Source organism: Trachurus japonicus, chromosome 5, assembly GCF_045865225.1.
Source record: "Trachurus japonicus isolate A0001 chromosome 5, Traja_1.0".
NCBI lineage: Eukaryota > Metazoa > Chordata > Actinopteri > Carangiformes > Carangidae > Trachurus > Trachurus japonicus.
The window spans coordinates 8,306,967-8,329,944 of NC_140911.1; positions in this window are offsets into that span (position 1 = coordinate 8,306,967).

Here is a 22,978-nt window from a genome sequence, read left to right on the forward strand (position 1 = left end):
TTTTTCCAAGTTTGATAAGATCTGTATTTACTCCAGCAGCGTCTCTGGCGGTGGCACGTTGTCGCAAAGGGACGTGATATACACCAAGCTGGTGTGGTGAAGTGTTACAGTGTGTGAGCTTCAAGTCAACAATGAAACTACGATCAAACAGATTAAGGTCTGTAGATATAAAAACATTACACACATTGAAGTCGTCACACATGATGCATTGTGTGTGCGTGTGTGTGTGTGTGTGTGGATACTCAAGTTAGCAGCTGTGTAAGCAAACCACCTGACAGGGACATTAGTGGAAAAGAGCCGAGTCTATAAGCACTTGTTTGGATTGCATACACACACACACACACACACACACACACACACACACACACACACACACACACACACACACACACACACACACACACACACACACACACATGCACAAAGACACAAAAAGGAGCAGATGTGCTCTTAAGGGGACATATAAGATGTATACCCTTTATGCTAAGTGTAATAGTCGGCAGTCAATCCATTATGCAGCGTACATCATCTAACCTTTTAAGATAATGATTGAAAGCTCAATTCTCAAAATGTCGAAAAGTCAAGAACAGCCACCCACTCAATTCCTGACAGATGCTAAAAGCAACCAAAAAAACAAGAAAATAGAAAATAAACAGATGACGAACTGTTTCTCACTGATTTATTTGATGATTACTTAATGTATCCAATAGATTTTAATGTCCCTGCAGGGAAATTAGTCTGCGTGAAGTTATCCTCACATACTATCGTTACTTAACTGTTTTTTTTTTTGTTTTTTTATCTCTCTGGGTTTTACATGTCTGAAAGGATCGAACAACCACAGGTTTCTAACCACCACATGTGTGCATGCATGTGTTGGGTTTTTTTTTTATGGGTTTACGGACACACCTGTCTGTCTGTGCCTGTGTTTGTTCAGGATTGTAAGGCTTTCCGTTCAAAAGCCTTTAAAAGCTTTTATGTGGGAAATGTGACTGTGCATCTGTGGAAATGAAGAAAAACAAACAAAAGAAAACAAGCTAATAATAGAAATTTCAAGATTAATATAGCCTAGTTATTGCATTAAACATGAAGCAAACTGCACAATCCAGTGAGTTATATTTATCCACACAGGCAAAGGTGGAGCTTTTTTAATTCATGATTTTTTGTTGTTGTTGTTTGGGTTCAGATCAGATTTATACACTTTAGAAACAAATCCTGCTTCTGAAAATCGTATTTAACAACTAAAGCACTAAAAAAATCTAGACTCGGGCATCGTCAGACCAGGCAGTGGCCACAGGAAGCTATTTAAAGGTCATGACCTTTTAGTCTCCATGACTCAACATAGTCTAGAAAGAAAACAACAGATTCACTCTCTCACACACACACACACACACACTCACAGTGACCAACAGGTGGGATTCCTTGATGGAGGAGGAAAAGATTCCCAAACAGGAAAGCCAGTGAAACTACATGTGTCTTTGTGCAGGCTGAGAGGCCCACAGGTAGGAAACGTGACCTCTGGGATCAAATGAATGGATTTTACCTCCATAACAAATACATCGACCTACTTTTTTTTGTCCCACTGGCTTTTGTCCACACAAATCCAGCAGAAACAGCTCAATGTCATATCTTACAGCGAGGTCTCTCACACAAAAGCTCCGGTATCAAATTTCTCACTCACACAATATTGCGTATATACGTTTCTTAGATGATGCAAATCTCTCAAACAATGTCCCAGACACGTACACCCAGACACGCACAGACAAATGAAACATAAAAGTAAAAAGAAAGAAAACATAAAAGTAGAAAAGAAAGAAAGAAGATAAAAACAGATGGCCGTGATTCCTCCACAGGATTTGGAAAAGATTTGAAACCTGCGCTGAGACAACTGAGCAGATACAAGCTTCAAAGCGAAGCCTTAGTTAAAAGTTATATCCCAATTAGCTTCACCCGCCATCCTTCGCTGCCATTGAAGATAAACTCAAAAGTAAAATCCAATATCACAAGATTCACTTTTCTTTTTTTTTAAATAATATACTAATTCTATGTCAAAGCATGAGAAGAAAAGCTTTTTTGTGGTGCTCAACTTTGTTCACTGAGGGTGTGACGTGTTTTCATTGGCATCTTGAATAGTTTATTAATATTTTTATAAAAGCAAACAATCAATAATCATTAAATTAACACCAATGAACACATTCTGTCTATCACTTCAGCCTCCCATCGAAGCCACTGCACTAAAGGGTGGCATATTATTGCTTTCAGTAACCACCATGGAGGGTTCGTGCTCCTGGAAGGTGTTCATATGGTGAAAAGGCAAATCTGCAAATTTCTTGTGACCTTAACAGCACCTCGCAGCTGAGGTGTGCATCAAATATTAACACAACCCCTCTGGGCTTAAAGTACAGGAAGGTGTGAGCCTCATCCGTGCAGACGGGCCTGGAGGCACAGGCTTTAGCACACTCCCACACTGTTGCTTTTCACACCTGGAGGCCGAAACAGACAGAAAGTTCTCCGAGATGATCTGAACTGCCTCATCAAACCCCAAATTACCGTCCAATCTCTGCAGTCTATGTTGTAAAATCTTAATTGCAACAGGTTTTACAGCAAAATTTAAAAGAAGAAGAAACGTGGTTTGAGCCTACCTCGTAATGTCACTTGATAACAGTTTTCCGTTTACACATTCAGCTATCAAAGGAGATTCATCCTTGCGCTGCTGTGTGAAATCTGCTCATTGTCACCAGGCAGGACGTTGAAGGACACGCTGCAGCAACATGCCATGTCCTGTGCAACAGGTGTAGCCTTGGAGGAAGGGTTGGAAGAAAAAGAAAGAGGGTGGGCTGGACATGTGTTTTGGAGAGGGAGGGGGGTGGAGTCCATCTATAGACCTGTTCTGCTGGGAATCTGCGGCCATGCTACAGCAAGCCTTGTTTTCTGTGTGAACCATTTATTCATAGGCTTTTTATTCCATGTGTCTATTTTTCAGAGCACTCTGTGATGTTATTGTGACAGGAGTGGAACAAAGGCCATGGTCCAAAAAAACAACTGTGTGCCCTAATTAACTATGAAACCTCCAGCCATTATTTATGAGGCAGCTGCTGCAGGTAAGTAGGGATGCAGGATAACTATCAGTACAGATAATTATCGGCTCGATATTGGCTGATAATTATCGACCAAAATTCACAGTTGAGTCTGATAATGACATGACGAGAGCCAATTATATTTCAAACATTTTCAGTCCGTCACCCTGTTGATTTGAAACAAAAACGAATCCTAATTTTTGAAGAGTTATTCATGTTTTTGTTGTGATTACAATAGTGATGTCGGTAATATTGTTTGGTTAAGTCAGACGCAGAGCTATAATGTTAAAGGGATAGTTCAACATTTTGGCAAATTGGCCCATTGCCATAATGCTTATAGTCATAGCAGTAGCTTCGTTACCTTTATTTGTCAAGCTATTTGCAAGCTATTTTTAGAACAGTGGAGCAGAGCCGTGAGCTGCTCAGAGCTACGCTACGGAGGCTCATGGGATTTCTTGGTTTCCCTCATCAAACTCATCAAATACACAATCCAACAACTCCAAAACGCTCTCGTGGACAAGTTGTGACCTGCACATTCACCACGCTATGAGATGATAACAGAACGTTACGAGACGGAGTTGTTTTCGAGGTAAATTCATGCAAAACCGCTGATCCGCGTTCCCGTCGAGTGCAGTTTTTCGGCAAGCAGTCTCTGCATTTACCTCTAAAACAAATCCGTCTGGTAACGTTCTGTTATTATCTCATAGCGTGGTGAATGTGCAGGTCACAACTTGTCCACGAGAGCGTTTTGGAGTTGTTGGATTGTGTATTTGATGAGTTTGATGAGGGAAACCAAGAAATCCCATTAGCCTCCGTAGCGTAGCTCTGAGCAGCTTGCACCGACAATTAAAGGTAACGAACCTACTGCTATGACTATAGGGATTATGGCAATGGGCCAGTTTGCCAAAAATGTTTACTACATCTTAGCCTTTCTTTCCTAACTTCAGGTGTGTATATAAACTATTAGAGATGTTATCGGTTATCACTATCGGTGGACAAAAAGAGTTTTGGTGCATCAACAAATAAGTTTGAACTCCTCTTTAGAATGATGAAATCAAGAAAAACAGTAAAACAAACTTGAATCTGTGCAACACCAGAAACAAGTGACTGCCCTCATTGGAGGCTCCGCAGAGAGCGCTCTCGCCTTCATAAGAGATCGGCTGGTGATAGAGGTTGCTCGAGGTCACCTCTTTTGAATAAATATAGCTGTGTACTATCTCATGCACAGCCCGACCCTGTTCTCGCTGTGTGCCCAGTGTGCCTGCCTTCCACCCGTCACACACAAAATGGAGCTCTGAATTTGGGTCAAGCAGCCCCAGGAGTTACAAGGCTGTCTTGTTCAGACTGCATCATCATTGCATGGATTATAGTATGTGTTCTGCAACATTTCTCATGATCACAAGTTTCTCTTTACACCGCTGTGGGCTCACACGCTTTGATAACGACGTCACGTAGATTGAACGTGCTGCCGTGTTAAGTATGAGAGGAACCGTACAGGTCGCAATGGAGCTGTTACAAGAGGGACCATAAACACGATTTAAGTGCTTTTATCTAACAAAGATGAGTGTGTAAGAGACACTTGGCCTCCAGATGCATCATTATATCTTGAATGCTTCCAACTAATTTCCATGTTTTCTTTCACTTTGAAAGATGTATTTTGTTTTTTTCTCCCAGACTCTCGCATGTTGTGTTTGGCTTAACTGGAATTTGCTTTGTTTATCACTGTTACATCCGTTTTAAAGCTTGAAAGGGGCAAACTCAAACTCTGATGTAGAAAAACAAATAGTTTCACTTTATATTTCTTAAAGGATAATTACCGTTTTTTACAATCTGGACCTTATTTCTAGCAAAAAATACGATCATTTACTCACCCAGATAACTTTGGTGTCATGAAGTCGTTCCGACGAAATTAGATCCAGCCGAGAGCCGCGTATATCCGTACAATGCGAGTATGGGGCAGCGCAATGCAGCTTCTAAATAACACATTATCCGCCGTGCAACTCGTTCGTTTCACTAATATTTTGTATGATATGCTAGTGCATAGGTTGACCTATAGTACCTCTGACCTGGATCATCTCCGACCGCCGCGCGGCGCGACTTGTTGCTACCGCTAATGCTACGGTTTGTTTCTAAGTACAGTAAGGTAAAGTGAAAATCTCTGAATTACTAATCTCAGAATTCTTATGTATTTTAACATTTTGGATCAGAAAGGCAAATTTGAACTGAATCATTTTGAAAATGCAATTCAAAATTTCAACTAAGTAGCCTTGCCTTAGTGTTTTCTAATGTGTTTTACTTGATTTTGAATAATTCATTTTTTAATGGACTTATTTATTTGCACAATTAAAGAAATACCAGGCAGCAAACTGGAATTTAAAAACAGATTTTGCAGGCGAGATGAATAGAAAAGCCCAGGAGAGCTTATAAGAGAAATAACTGTATGCATAAGGTTAAATAGATTATAAAAATGAATCATCATACTGGAATATTTATTTTATTTCAGACAGAGATGGACTTCAACACAAATTGTTTTCTTTGGATGGAGATTACATATTCAGATGTGGATTTCCTGACTGTGACTTCACATGGCCAACCATCCACTACACTGATCACAGTTTTAGTATTGTGAAGTGTAGAGTGCACTCCATGCAGTCAATGCCTTTCACTTTCAAGTCTGCCTCAGCAGGACTGTGCCTGCTCCTATGGAGAAGATGTTATCACCAGCTTCCTGCTGTGCTGTTCATGCAGAGATGTAGGCCAGTTTAAGTCTCAGCACTAATCCGTCACTCTGCAAGTCTTTAATTATTGACAGTGGTTCAGTGGCCGGCCACGGACCTGATGTGTTTTCACCAAAGTGAGGCCTTTGTTACATCCAGACAATTATGTATAATCAATAGTCAGAGTCTGTTGTACCGCAATGCGAATTCTGAATTGCTTTTGTCAGATTGCTTGTTTGTAAAACAACAGGAATGATGGAGAGTTACGCAAGCAAAGTTAGATTTTCTGTTTATATCTTCTTTGAAAAGGATTTTTCCCCATATTTTAATTATAATAATTAAATCTTATGTAAGATTTTGTCCCATAATGAGATGCATTGTTTTGATGATTCTCTTTATAATGACAAAAAAAAGGTTGAACCACACACAAGTAAATAAGTAAATACTAAATCACCTGTTTTTCGTTTCCTGTGTTTCTAGACAACCATTCTGCTTCCATTTTATTTATAGCATGTTTCGCAGTGTAAAATGCAGTGACAAGCAGCTGGTGGTGATCACAGTCAATCTGACAGCTCAGTGTTCTCAGCTAAATTTACTCTTGCTACCTTTTTCCTCCCAGATAGAGAAGAACTTGCTCGAGGCGTTTGGAGATTTCTAGCAAAATAACTAATGAAAGCCCGAGATTTGAAGTGCTGAAAATAAGGACGCTGATTCAAATCTGCATGTAGCATAAACAGAAACCCTAATGAGGCTAGGTCTTGGTCTTGATCTGCTGCTGCTGCTGCTGCTGCAGGAGCTGTATGGTTCTCCCAGACCCAAGTGAAATATTAGGAATTCAGCGTTTCTTTGTGTTGTCCTTCAGATCTTATTGATGAGATACACTGTGTGTGCTTACCCACACATGACTGCACTCCTCTACTACTCCTTCCTTAGGCTAACTCCGACTTCAAAGATGGTGTATTTTTGGTTAATATGACTCATTTCCTCCTGTCAGCACAGGGGCATACAGTACATTCAAACAGGCATGTTGTCTGAGGCAGGAATACTTTTGTGTGTTGTATGAATGAAAAACGAATCCTGGGCCTTTTGCAGGAAAAACCACAAAATATTTATAGTTTTGCATTCAGTAAAAAATCATCCTGATGTTCCACATAATGTTTAAAATGTGCACCTTTTTATAGCAAAGCATTTCAAGAGAGTACCCCTTGCTCCAATCCTCCTGCAATCCCTCAGTTTAACATCTGAGCGGCTTCATATGAGACATTTCTGTGTTTGCATGAAGTCCGACCACCAGTGTCTTAGATGTTATTAAAAGCCTCACCACAGGCCCAATCAATGCAGACAGTCCTGCTGTGCTCTGTGCCACGGTTGAGAAAAATAACTGGTGCAATATGGTGAGCTGGATGATCAATAACTCCAGTCATCTCACTTAATCCCCTGATGCCAAACACATACAAATTAGCCAGTGAGAGGACCAGCTCATCAGTTGCTGCTCACCTTAACACTGTCGGCAGCTCACCAATAATTCATAAATACATCATTATAGATTAAAAAAATCCCAGATACAACAGACCAAACCAGAACAAGATTTACATGTATACTGTAATTAACAAGAGCATTAACTCTGGCTTCTTGTATAGCGATGCACTTCCTCATACAATCATCCTGCAGTGCCACTACTCTTAAAAAAAAGACCCAACCACATCAGAAACAGTAACTTCTACTACACTTTTTTTATATACTATGTGGAGAGTTCAAGCATAAAACTTTTATGTGCCACTTTTATGTTCCAAAACGAGAAACTTGCACAAAATAATGCATCCGGACAAGCACTATCTCTCTACATGTCAAGTCAGTTTGATTTTTATTTTTATTTATGTAACCCCCAAAACCACAAATCACAGATTTTACCTCAGAAGGCTTCACAATCTCTACAACATGACACTACGCTTCTGTTCTCAGAGCCTCGATTCAGATAAAGAAAACCTCCACAGAACAGTAGTGCGAGAATAAATGGTGACTGGAGATGAAATTTGAAGGGGTTTATCTAAAACGAGAAAACTATTATGACATGAAATACACACCCTGCTGGCAATAAAACTAATTACTAATCCTTCCAAGTTGTGACACATCCCAGTAAATAGATTTAGTATCAAATCATTAAATATTTAATTTGTTTATTTTCCAAAAATGAAACTCTTCATATTTGATGATGTTACTTCGTTGTCGTTGGGGGTAATTTATGCAAATTGAAAAGCTGATTTGGCTTTTGCAAAAATGAATCGAGCAAACTTCAGCACTCGGTTTCACATAAGCACTCTTACTGCAAATTGAAACAGTTGATCCTAAGCTTCTAAAATATGAAAAAATACCAACACACACATACTCATTCATCCCCGTAAACACATACACACACACCCTGATGCAGCCCTGAATGACCCTGTACTTTGTCTGTACTTGTACCACTTCAGTAACACTACCTAAACAATAGTATGAAATTTTAAATGGAAGCTTGTTTTTGATATTCAGCCACTGTGAAGCTGCCTCCGTTGCTTCATCTACTGTACACTTCTGTTCCAGTTGTGTGGGAAAACACAAAAAGTGCTGAAAAGTTGTTTTCGGAGGTCCAGTATTATTCTGGTGTGATTGCAAAGGAGGGAGGGCAGATGGTGAAATCACATCAGGCTGAAAGAAAAATAAGAAGTGCTAAAATGACAGTGAAATCTAGGACGCTGCAAAGGTGTAGCTATAATACATGAGCAATAGCAACCTCTAGTGGAGCTCAGAGTCTGGGTGGGTGGGTAGCAACTTGATGGAAACACTGTGATGGAGATGTTGAAGACTCTGTGTGTGTGTGTGAGTAAGACAGAGGGAAGAGAGAGTGAGAGTATGTGGGTGTTCAGACATGAATTCTATTGTGAAGTCTGCACATACTGTAAAAGTGTGGGTGTGTGCCCCCAGAGCTCAAAAAAGTTTTTAAACACAGAAATGTGGCTGCAAGCGAAGACACTCACTGTATGTGTGTGTGTGTGTGTGTGTGTGAGCACATGTGAGCGTGTGAGTGTGTCTTGCTGTGTTTCTGAATAAAATTTGAATGTATTTGATTTCCATTTACAGTCTTCAGAAAAGAAGATGCTGATGCGCGGCGGTGGTGAAGTGTCGTACCATCAACGCCTCTCAAACGGCGTAAATACAAAACAGCCAAGCTTCAGATGTGAGCGCGAGGTTTTTCTCAGCAGACGCAGCGTTAATTACCGTTTCTGCCATTTACATATGAAGATGTCAAAAAAAAAATCTGCATTCTCCAGTATGCTGCTGTACAGTATGTCACGTTGTGTGTGTGTGTGTGTGTGTGTTTGATCATTGCAGTGCTGCAGCAGAGACAGTGGAGAGTTGGATGATGTCATGATCTCAAGAAAATACAACAATCCACTGCAACAACAAAAGCACAAATACAAACACACGGTGTAATTAATCACAAGGCTGAATGTTTTTTTTTCTTACTGTCACAACCACGTCTGCAAATGCAATCTAAGAGACATTGTGTAAACTAAAGGAAGTCCCTCTCTGGTTGAATTGCTCACAACTCATGGCTCAGTCTCAGGCTGTAAACTGTGATAAGGGTCCACGAGAAGATATTGCTTTATTTTAAGGGGTCACTGAGGTCGGGGACGATGGGGTGTTGCTGTCTCAGATAGTTTTGGTTGCCAGTTCTTCATCCCAGATATGTCAAGAAGAGAAGGTCTGGGCTCAGGAAAAAAAAATAACCCAATAAAAAGTACAGAGGGATATTGTTAGCGTAACTAACTACAGTAGCTTTAAAATAGACACGTGGATGAGGATGTTCATGTTTATATACGCTTGGCTTCATAAGTGTTGCACAGAGCTGTAACACTGTGTTGCATCTATAACAGCAGCGAAACCGAGTATAACCCACAGACAATATATAAATAAAACAATATAGTGTAAGATCACACTTACTGAAAGTTTTTATAAAAGTCATGTGATTGTTTATGATAAAGTATGTAACTTCACTTCTATTTGAATATCATAACAATATGTCACCTTAAAATGAAGACGTGACCTCATGAGAAGAAAAGGAAAACAACAGATAGAATTACATTGATGATTGAGTCCCTGGGTAGAAAAGAAGCTAAATTGGGACACCAAGTCATCAATATGTGGGCCTTAATTAGACAGAGATGATCACAAGTTAATTGTTAGAAATGATCTTCTCAGACAGTGACATCCACCTACCTGGCTGGGACAAAAAAAGCCCCTCCTTATTATAAAAGCCCACATTTTCTATTATGCAAATAAGTTTGTCAAATCAACATGTATTATTTGTGCTTCACCAGAGTATCTTTTTACAGAAACGCATTTATTCAGACTCGCATCAAAGTCAAACCAACACACACACACACACAAAGGATCAATCAAACACAGTTCATGTTATTCTCTGAAGCTTGTACACTTCACCTGCCAGCAGGCGACGGGGTAAAAACCCTCATTATGCAGATTGTAGTAAGAGAGAGTCGCGTGTTATCACTTCATACTGAGAATATTGCCCGTGAGTTTTACTTGGGGTGAAGATGACAGTGAAGAGCACGGTGGTTTTGTTTTGTTGTGGTTAAAATGTCTTGGTTGTAAATCGTGTGTGTTTTCTTCAGTGGTCAGATTAAAACAGAAGAAGGCACATGTTCGTTAATTAGCTACAGCAACCTAATCATATCCTCAACATGAAATATTAATTAAGCCTTTTATTTTGCAGGTTGTAAAAAATATTTCAACACATTTTACACTCATGATGTTGAATTGTGCAATGTTTCTGTCATAATTACAGTACATGCCTGCTTGAAGACAAGCAGAGAAAAACTATCCGATAAATATCATTATCATTATACTAGCTAGCTAACCATATCCTAAAAATGGTTAAAAAAAACAAAACACGACAGGGTGACTGGAAACACTAAACCAGGTGAAACCAACTCTGAGTACTGACAAAGATACACAAGCATTTGACTGTAAAAATGCTAATTCAGTTAGCATGCTTAGCTCTTCAACAGAAGCCTTTCCTCTCATTAAGAGATAGTTTACTAAGATGAATGTATGTGTGTGTGTGGGTGTGTGTGTGAGTCACTCGTTAGCATACAACAAAATTGAATGGGGCCTATTTTTTTTCCTCTTTTTTACTGTGGTAAAAAATGTGAAAGTCTTGAGTTTTACCAGAGACCTTGTATCATACAAAAAAAAAAAAAAAACAGGAATGAAGGAAACTGCAAATTCATTCCAGCAGCACAAAAAACCCACACTGTTTTGAGTTGACATTTACACATTTCTTACTCCCTTTGTTACACAATGGAAATAGATTTTCTAAGTTGCATTTTTCCCCCCGTATCCAAATAAAGTCCGAAACATCTCCTTGTTACAATAGTGAACCACAAGTGTGTTTGTGTAATCCTGTTTTGCTTAATCTCTTGACCCCTCGATGTTTCTGTGACACACACAATGACAGCTCATACTGAAAAAGAAACTAAAACAGATTGTGTGTCTGTATGTCTTCTGTCATTGTGAAGGACAGATATCTGGGAATTAACATGAATTACATAAAAACAAAATATGAGCTGCAGAATTTGTTTTTGACAGAGGAAAGTGTTGGTTTCTAGTCAGGCTTTGGCTTGTTTTGTATGTAGGTGTTTCAGAGAAAGAGTGTCTGTGTTTATGAATGTGAGAGACAAGAGTCCAAGGTTCGGTCCTCAGTGATAATCACAGTCCCTCTGGTGTTAGTTCTCCCATACGGGCAAAGTAACAAACAGATACAGATACACAACACTGCAAAAGCAGGATGGGGATTTTAGTATAAAATAAGTTGTAGTAAACGTTGTCGCTGTGAGAACATAAAGCAAAAAAAAAAAAAAAAGTAATTGTCTCTTAAGAGTTTTGATTCTCACTGTTAATGTGGTTATTTCACTTTCACTTAACTGGATTTGGCTCATTTGCATTAGACGCACAGTTGGGGAAACCCTCAGGGATACAGCAGCTTTCAACATTTTGTAAAAAAACAGAGGAAAAGATGCCTGAGGAGAGATGGAAAGATAAAGACACAGAGATACACAAGCATAGTATATGCACACACACACACACACACACACACACACACACACACACACACACACACACACACACACACACACACACACACACACACACACACACACACACACACACACACACACACACACACATCGACACAAACACAGACTCTGTTTCGCACAACATTAAAGGATATCAAGTTGGCACAAACATGAAAAGCACAAACCTCAGAAGCTAATCCAGCACAGACATGTTATGTAATGAGTATGTTTAAAACTTCTGCTGGGATCCCACACAGACTCAAAGAGACAGTCCCATTGAGCTCAGTAATATCACCAACATCACATGGACCATATTCATTCACTACAATACTGTTAATCTGCTATTTAATCAGGTGTCAGTGAGGAAAACAAATAGTCCTTATGTCATTTTCATTTTTCCTTCTGAATCGGATGTAAATCAAAAGAAATATTTCATATGGAGAGAGTTTGTCATTAAAAGTCGCATCATCTCCATCTGCAGCCTGAACCATATGTTATGTTATACTGCAGCTTCTTTTCATTAAGGGTAGAAATCTGCTCAGAGTTGTTTACAAGTTGCAGTTTGTGCTAAGATACTGATTGCATTACATTTATGTGGCAGATGCTGTTTTCCAAATTTTCCAAAGCAACTTGAATTTGTATATTTCTTTAAAAAAAAAACTTTTGCACTGTTCTTGCATTTCAGCTTCTTGCATAAGACGACACAAACTTGTGGACTGGAGGAGAACATGAACATGACATGAACCCTGTGCGCTCAGCGACCACCTCAGCTCCGGCCTGCAGGGACTGTAAGTCCTACACAATGTCCTCAGAAGTACAGTGGTACGAGATTTTGTGTGTGTGTGTGGGTGATTAAGCGTTGCCGAACATGGCATATGTCCAAGCTTATTAACACATGCAAGGTCATGCATGATGTCGGTGACATGATAACAGACATGTCATGCTATACCTTAGCACCGTGTTTGGCATGACATGACATGTTGTTTTACATTTATTAGATATCCCTGCAGCACTTTGCCTTCAAATTGTTATTCTTAGGCTTTTAATAAATCATTAGAAAATCCACACTGAGAGTCACTTGGAATAAAATAACTGCAGTCTCACATCTTCTTCATCTTTATATATTCTGTAGCAAAAAAAGGCATAGAGACACTTTGCATGAATGTACCAACTGTTTCCAATGCCTTGTAGGCCTGAATAATGTATTAATGCACTAGTGCAGAACAGATGCATTGTAGCCTATATATTTATAATACATAACAGACCGTTCAGAGAATGAACTGGCAGCTGGTGCTGGTTTTCCCAGCAGAGTCGTCTTTGGCAAATCCACATTCATGTGGATTTTCTCCCAGTTTTTTTTCCTCAAAGACAGTCAGTTATCCTGCGTGTTTATATAGTATTTTCTATATTATGTGTAAAGCTTTTGGGTTTGTGTGCAGTAGATAGTTTTTCACATCTAGTTCCCGTCTCCTGTTGAATATGTCAGATCCTCAGGAAAAGGTCAGCCACTGGTCAGACCAGAATTTTTATCACACAAACACCAAACACATGCTCCACTTGAACTCAATTATGCTATTTGCATATCTTTATTTTGAAATATGGTCAACAAACTGGACAGTATTGTCATTCTCTGGTCTAAATCCCTGTCAGTAATCCTCTGAATCACCATCTACAAATAATCAAGTGTCAAAAAACATCAAGTCACTTCCCGTATGGAGGCATTCAAAACAGCATTCAGTTTAGTGTTGCACTTTAGCAGCCCAATGCTAATCCATCAGTCTCAATGTTTGTCACAAAGCTGCTTCTGTTCCCATTTGGCTGATTTCATCCCTCCGCCCCCAACTCTTAATGTCCATGCTAGCATTAAGGAACCATCTGTGGCTGTGTTTCATTGGCCCCTGGCTCAAGGCTTTGGTTTTTAAATAGAAGCAATGGATGCGTTTGCCCCCAAAAAGGAGCACGGTCAGGCTTTGGGAGGGTTTGTGCAGATTTACACTCTAAAAACACAAACAAACGAAAAAAGGAAAAAACAGAAAAGAGTGTAAAAACTGTTCTTTCTAAAAAAAGAAAACAAGTGAGCTTCACTTTGCCGTGACCAGCTACAGCTCTATTACATCCACAACCTTTCAATACATAAGTCAACACAGATTTCTGCTTCTGCAAAATGTCAGAAAAACAAAACGTTCAAGCCCGATCAAGCTCCGGCTGCACAGAGCCGGTATTTACATTCATTTGGTACCTTTGTGATATTACTGGGAGGGAATGCGGGCTACAAAAACAAACACAAACACACACACACACACACACACACACACACCGTCGGATGAATGGTTTTACATTCAGATAACTTCCATTTCACCTTGTCTCATTACTGACAAGGGAGCCATTGCCATGCAGTTACCATATTTATGTGCTTTCAATCAGGTGGAGGCTGTGGTGAGCAGAGGTTGTGCTTTGGGAGAGCCAGCAGCTGAAATCTTTAAACAGTGAATGTAGGTGCTTAAATGAACTCAGAATTGACCTGTGTGTGTGTGTGCAAGAGAGAAAGAGCTGAGGATTGAGGATATACAGTTGGCGAGATGGTGTGTGGGAGTAAGAACTCAAGGACAGAGGAGGAAGAAAAGAAATCAAGGTCAAAACTCAACAACAACATAGAATAACATTACATTATTCCATATGACACGGCCCTGACGTGATTTGTCGGTCGTGTTTTTCAGGTACCATTTAACTGTAAGTGCTTCTTTTCTCTCGGACGCATTCATCTTGTTTGTGCGTACCGCTACAGTGTTTACGCTTGTGTTGCAGACGGTGCACACGTGTGCGGAGGCATCTGTCTGGGCTTCGAGCCACCGATCATGTGACGTCTTGTGCCTGACGATGAACAATAGGAAGAGAGACACAAGCTCGAGAAGGAAGAGAAGAGAAGAGAAAGAAAGCAGTTTGCTCTTGGTTGAGTGAGAGGCAGGACATTTTTCTGACATTTCTTCTGATGACATTTCCACCCTGACGGAGAGAGAAAAGCAAATACAGGGAGAGGAGAAAGGAAGCAAACGTAGAAACAAAACAATGCAGCAGCGTTTCGCCTCCACATGTGTGTGTGTGTCTGTGTCTCCTGATGGACTTTGGTAGCCGGTCTTCCTCTGCAAGAAAATAATTGGTGTGACCTCTGGAAGTCTAACACAGATCAATTAACTTTGTTTTTGTGTCAGACTTGTCTTGTTGCCGTCTGACTGAGGCAAAGGTCAGGAGAGGCAGCTGATTGTGCAGGTAGAAAGCCATTCAGCGCTGCAGTTGCGGGGTGTAGGTGGTGCGACTGAGCAGCAGGTGAAAGTAAAAAGGGTTTTCATTTTGAAGCGAATGGGGAACGCGCTGATGGTGGGGGCACGGAAAGTAATTTACAGATGCACACAGATACAGCCGGAAGATGAATTGTGCAATATGTTGCTGTAAGAAATAGAACTGGGAGTTAGAAGTGACATCTCAACACAAGCAGAAATCAGCCACGTTAAAGATGGTGGGGAATTCTCATTTATGTGTTGGCTGGGATACAAATGGCTGCGAGTGTGCTGTAATAAAAAAAAGAAAAGAGAAAAAAAAAGCAATATTTATCAACTGTTTGTTTCCGTTTGCTCTGATTCACTGAGACTGAACTACACAGGCCGGGAGATTTAATTCATTTAATTCTTAATCTGTGTGGGATAAAGAATCCAGATCACAATTCATTATAATACACCGTATCATTACAATTATATTTAGAGCAAATCCTGCAGGTTATTTATAAGCGGGGCAATGTAATATGATAATTCCCAGAGCACTCATCTGATTGCACAAAGATAAAAGTTCTCCATTCGCTGACATGTAAAAATTCCTGCAGTACAATGCAGTTCTGATTGCGTAGAAAGCCGAGACCTGTTTTTTTTTTTGTCTGAGGCAGCAACTGCCCATCGGACATCATCAGCCAACGGCTTCTCCCAATGGCCCCATAAACTCCCCTGTGCTCCTGTCACTGGCTTCAAGCTTCATTTGGCGGCATTCAGTCCAGGGCCCAGAGAGAGAGTCATGGAAAGAAGCCTGGCTAAAACCAGAATCAACGTCTGCACGCTCCTGCTGTGACCTCCTGTCAAATCCTGAGCTCTGGAAAAGGCTCAGCCACTGTATCAGCTGAGTGCTTCGGAAAATCTAAATCTGTAATTATCTGTTTTGGAAAAAAAAGAGAAAAAACTCAATGTTTTTGCTTTATTGTTTTTGATATGTGTCAAAATTTGGCTTCTTCACGCGACAGGCTACATTTGAGCAAGTAGGTAAATGAGTTGTAATTTCTCTCCTTTTACATAGTAATTGTGATATTATTTTACTGTAGTTACCTTCATAATGCCGGTAGTAATTACCCATTAATGCAGTGTTGTTCTTTAGTAATAGTTGAGATATTTCAAGGCAATTAGTTAGTATTTACTCTGTAGTTACCATCATTTTTACCAGTTTTAGTTACCTTGTAATTTCTTTCTTTTAACTTGTAATTACACAGTAAATACACAGTAATTAGGGGGCTGTAAAAGAAAGGGTTACCATATATGTGTCAAAATCTGGCTTCTTCATGTGACAGGCTACATTTGAGCAGCGCAGTACGAACGGCTTTAAGAGCTATAGGCGCGGGCAGCACTCTTCACATGAACAACCACTCAGACATTTCCTTTGAATTCTCTCACTTCGTCCTTGTTGAGTCATTAATCGCACTGTTTGTTTTCTTTGTGTGCAGAATCGTGCATTCAGTCAGCAGCAGTGTGCATTTTTTTTTTTTTTTTTTTACCAGGATGCCAGGAACAGACACGTGTTCTTGAGGGGGGACGTTTTCAGCCACAGCATGGCTCTGTGGACCCACACAATGCTGGTCTGTCACTGGGTCAGTGAGTTCACCTCTGAAGCTGCTCCACTAGCAAATCAGATGGATTTCAGTGAGATTTAGTGCGGGAACGTTCATGTCCTTGGTTTACAAGCAAAATCTCCACTATGTTCTCAGCTCTACTTGACAGGTTGGTATCAACAAAGCCCCATATAGCCACTAGCAAACTATAGAGTCTGTGCAACCTTGGAAAAAATGAAGGTTTACACACATTTACACAAAGACAATCACATTTTGATTGGTAATTTATTTGCAAAAAAAAGCTGCATAAATCTCCTGCTCACATTTACGATTAATATATAACCATTTATTTTGTGCCATGTCCCATATACCCTACACCAGGATTTACAAGTGTAAATCAGTGTAAAAACAGACTGTTGTGGTTGCAGATATTTTTATTTTAAATCAGAAGATGTTCTGCAGCTTCTTTGTGTGGGAGTCAGCAGCTACTGTATTGAGGCAGCTGGTCCTGGGGGATAAAATAATAATGACAGTTTCTAATAGTAGGGGTTGTATTACAGTAGATGATGTGAACACAGCCTTCCTGGTATATTGTTAGTTAGAGCATCAGATTATGAACCTATATGCATATAAAACACAATCAACGGCAACAACAACACACGTTATTTGGGGTATTTGAACCACACACACCCAGAATAGACGTATTTGCCATCGTTTTTTAAAATGCAGCACTCGAGGTGACAATAGATCACATAAGGAGGGATCATTTTTAGAGCTCGTTTGTATCACATTTGCGAGGTGTTGACAGGGTAATATATAGCACTAGGATCCCACATAGACCATACAGTGTGATGTGTACCTTTTACGTACGTTGTGAAAATGTATTATGTGCTATTAACGCTGTTACCGTCAGACTGCTTATTATTATATGCAGTGAGAAATACTCAAAGGATGGTCGTTTTTCTTTAAGGCTGTTTGGTATAGGCGTCGTGCAGCAGCAGAGCACTAGATGTCTCTTGTGGTGTTTTTATATCGCACACTGACTCCCACGTGGGGATGCTATTGAATAATGATGGTGCACGATGGAACTGATTTTTACAGTAAATCAACGAAACACAACACTGTTTAATGAACGATCACATTTCATTTTCAACTTTTATAGAATTAGCGCTGCAGTGCGGTGTCCTATAGCAATTAGCAATATATCCCACCCTCACCTGTTACAAAAAACAAACAGAGGTGGTTTCAATCCCACCTGTTAAATTGGCCTGATGGTTGATTACATTGACCACATCCTCTCTCCATAATGCAGGAAGCTCTAATTTTGAAATCCAATTACCTCTGAGCAAAACAACACCGACTGACAGACGGTAACATTTAGCAGAGGCAGACAGGTGCATCAGTGGTGTGTGTGTGTGTGTGTATATTAGTGTAAGTGTGCGTTTATATGCACGTGTTTGCACATATGTGTGCTCATGGGTGTGTTTGACTTGTAAATTGTGCAGCACTCGCTTCCTGTTGACTTTTATAAAGCATTCAGCCGTGTCAGCGCTGAAATGAGTGATCTGACAGGAGGGCAGGTGTGTGGCAGGGACAGATGCTCCACTGTGGACAGTCATGACATTATATCAGAGTGTGCAGGTGGAAAAAGTCAACAAATGGAATACATTTCTCTCTCTGCAGTGCACACGTTTCATTTATTGTCACCTCAGAGTGCTGCACTTTAAAAAATGTGGCAAATAAGTCAATTATCAGAAATTGCCTGTGTTTGTGTGAAGTCATCATGTTATTAAAACTAATTAAAGCATGGTTTTAGCTGAAAACTGAGGTTAATCTTTCAGAATAGAGCCTTTGTAAATGTTTTTTTTTTTTTGTCTAATCAAAGTGATTGTATTCTGGAGGAAAACAATCTGTCCCCGAATTTAAATCAGGTTGAGCTGACGGTCTCGTGGTGGAATTTGCCACATTTGTCTCTAACAAACAAAAAGACGACAAACTGACTGACTAATTTTCAAGAAACTGTGACAACGATTTGATTAGCGCATGATTTTTTAGGAACAGCTTGTGCAGCTACCAATCATATAATTTGGTTATAGGGACATAATATATTCACACATAAACACACACTTCGTCGATCCACAGAAAGTTAATCTGCTGGAGTTATTTTTGTTGGTTGCACAAAGCAAAAACATTTCGAGGCATCACTTTGGGTTCTGGGAAACTGGGACTGACACTTTTGCATGTGCTGACATTTTATGGTCTAAACAACTGACTGTGTGGATATAATAATAATATAATATTACAACTCTCCGCCCGCTACCTGCTCTTCTTTGTCAGTGCCAGTGTCCAACTGAATGGAAACTGTAAACTGGTTAAGATGAAGCTGAGCCCTTTCTGTTTTGTTTTTTTTTACCTCAGGAGTCAGAGCTCAGCACACGGTGACACAAAGAATAAAACAACAACTGCCCTTCAACTTCTGGTTTCTTCTGGTTAATGAGCTGCCAGGCCTGTTCTTACACCTCACGCGGTTAATCAATGTTGTCAGGGACGTTGATGAGCAGGTGCAGACATAATGCATAAACAGTTACTATTTCTTTAATTAGTCCAGGGCCACAGTCAGAGCCGTGTTCATGCACCGGAGTGAAAGGTCCCTCCCTCTCTCTGTGAAATGCTCCGGATTTTTGAAACTTTATGTCCTTCTTTTCTTAAGAGGAAGCAGTTTGCTAAACGGCTTTGATTGTGCGTGTGTGTGTGTGTGTGCATGTGTGTGTGTGTGTGTGTGTGAGAGAGAGATAGAGGGAGAGAGAGAGAGACCATCTGTTTATCAGCTGCACCATCACATGTCTCACTGCTCTGCCTCAGTCGTTCTCTGTCCTTCATTTCCATCCATTAATGAATTGCAAATAAATGCATATTTACCTCTGGTGCTTATTTGGAATATGAATGACTTCCACGCCGCTCTGGCCATTAAGATAAATGAGTTAAAATGTAAATGAATGTTTTTATGTATGTGTTTATGAGGTGTAATAGACACCACAATTACTCACTATCTTGTAAAGCAAATGCCGCGGGGACGCTCTGATAGACGCCTATTAAGGTGTTTGATTACTTGTGATTGCTTGTGCTCTCACCGCACAAACACACACACACAGACACACACGTACACAAACACAAAACTCACCACCACCCCTTCTAATTAAGCAGGTAATCCTCTCTCATATTCCCTTCTCACACGGCACAGATGCTGCTGAAAGTGTCCGGGACCAAACAGCAAAGACCAGAGAACTCAAGGTGTAAATGTCCAAACAGATGTTAATTTATTAACAAACTCAATTCAAAAGAACATCAAAAGTATAATAATGAAAATACAAAAATAATCACTCTAAATGAGGGCCCTAATAATTTAAACTGAGGTCAACTTAAACAAACAGCAACTTAACTCAACATAACTGACCTCACAAATGGCACACTAGGTAGGGCTTATATAGACAATGGCTAGCCGACAGACAATAGGTGGGGGAAGACAAACAACCTATCACACTCATAATACCATCAAAACATAATATAAACAAAGACTACAAAGTAGTAACCTAAACATACTAAATATAAACACTCAATTGAGAAGATTTAGAGTTCTTAAGTTTATGTGATAATTTAACTAAATCTCAAAGAAAAGGCAGCCTCCCCGCTGGCACCTCCAAGTTGGCCTCTTCCAATCACTGTCCCCACTTCCATAAGAGGCCACCTTGGATGGCGCCGCCTCCTTTCAGGTCTGGGGAGCTGCAACAAGACACACACATGGTGAGGTGAGCGAACTCAAACAAAGAGAATGTAAATCAACAGAATGTCAATCAAAATGCGTGCACTCAAATTAATCAACACCTGCCAATAAACGTGATTTTGAAAAGAACTAAATGTGTGTCATTATTTCAAAGAAAAGGCAAAACAAACTCAACTTAAAGGTGGTCACCATGTGTGGCCACCACACACTCCCCCTCCTCTGGATTCTCACTGAGGCAACGGGACAGGTAGTCTGCTGTAGCATTCATCTTGCCGGGGATGTGATGGACCTCAAACTGGTAGGGCTGCATGGCTAGGTACCAGCGTGTTATGCGGCTGTTGGCATCCTTCATCTTCTGAAGCCACTTCAGGGCCTTGTGGTCCGTCTCCAGGACAAACTCCCTCCCAAGCAGATAATATTTAAGGGAATCCAGGGCCCACTTAACTGCCAGGCATTCCTTCTCCACTGTCGAATAACGCCTTTCTCGTGGATACAGCTTCCTGCTGATGAACGCCACAGGGCGACGATCGTCTGGAAGGCCCTGAAGCAGTACTGCACCCAGCCCTCTGTCTGAAGCATCAGTCTGCAGAATAAACTGCTTTTCAAAGTCAGGGCAGTGCAGCAATGTCTCACCACCCAGTGCTTGCTGAATATCCATGAAGGCGTTCTTCGCTTCCTCAGTCCAGCGCAGCTGATTTGGATGTCGTGGGCTGACCATATCTGTAAGCACAGCAGCTCGAGCAGAGTAATTAGGTATAAACCTATGGTACCAACCTGCCATGCCAATGAATGACCTCAGCTGGGTTCTGGTCTGGGGCAAGGGGCAGGATCGAATAGCCTCCACCTTCTGCACTTGGGGCTTGATGACACCACTCCCAATGACATAGCCGAGGTACTCCACCTCTGCTCTGGCCAGCATACATTTTCCTGGATTTATGGTTAATCCTGCTTTGCTCAGACACTCAAAAACAGATTTGAGATGTTTCACATGTTCCTCCCAAGAATGACTGTAAACAACAACATCGTCCAAATAAGCAGAAGCAAAATGTGACAGGCCAAACAGTACCTTATCCATGAGCCTTTGGAAGGTCGCTGGAGCCCCATGCAATCCGAAAGGCATAACAGTGAAATGGAAGAGTCCCCATGGAGTCCGGAAAGCGGTCAGCTCACGACACTGCTGTGACAAAGGGACCTGCCAGTAGCCTTTAGAGAGGTCAATAGTGGTTAGGTATTTGGCCTTGCCCAACCTCTCTATGAGGTCATCAATGCGAGGAGTTGGATACGAGTCAAACTTAGAGATGGTGTTTAAATACCTAAAGTCCATACAAAATCTCATGGTGCCATCCTTTTTGGGTACCAGAACAATAGGGTTACACCACTCACTCTGGGAGACCTCAATAATCCCCATGGACAGCATCAGATCAATCTCTTAAGTGGATCAAGCAGGCGTTCTGGGATTCGATAGCTCATACGTCTGATTGACGCACCCTCTTTAAGTGTAATATGATGCTGAATGACATCTGTGCGGCCTGGGTCGGCTTGAAAGACATCAGGTGCACACAGAGCTCTCACCTGTGATTGCTGCACTTCAGATAAATGTCCAAGGTCAGCTGACGAGGGACCCGACACTGGCAGATACTGCTCCTCCTCCTCCTCCTCATCCAATACCTCTCTGATGAGGAGCACAGTAGACGCCTCCCCCGGCCGAGGGACCCACTCCTTTAGCAGGTTGACATGCAGGGTCCGAGTAGGGCGACTGTGACCTGGGGTAGAGATTTTATAGGTGGTAGAGCCAAGTTTTTTAATTACCTCGAAGGGTCCTTGCCACTTGGCCAATAGCTTGCTCTCCTTAGTGGGTAACATCACCAACACTTTCTGGCCAGGGTCAAAACCCCTCTCTCGAGCCGTTCGGTCATACCAGGTCCTCTGTTGATGCTGTGCAGCGGCCATGTTTTCCCGGGCCAGAGCAGTCATTTTGTCCAGCTTCTCCCTCATCTGGAGAACATATGATACAACATTAACAGGTTCTTTACTCCCTTTATCCCCCTCCCATATTTCTTTTAGCAGGGTTAAAGGGCCCCTGACCTCATGACCAAAAAGAAGTTCAAATGGTGAGAAGCCAGTCGAGGCTTGTGGCACTTCTCTATATGCGAACATGAGATAAGGGAGCCACTGGTCCCAGTCTGAGCCTGTGTCGTTCACGAACTTACGGAGCATCTGCTTCAATGTTTGATTAAACCGTTCTGTGAGGCCGTCTGTCTGTGGGTGATAGGGTGTCGTCCTCAAACCTCTGATACCCAGAAGCTGGTACACATCCTTCAGCAATCTGGACATGAAGTTGGAGCCCCGGTCAGTCAGTATCTCCTGGGGAAAGCCAACCCTTGAAAAAAACTGCACCAAGCACAATGCAA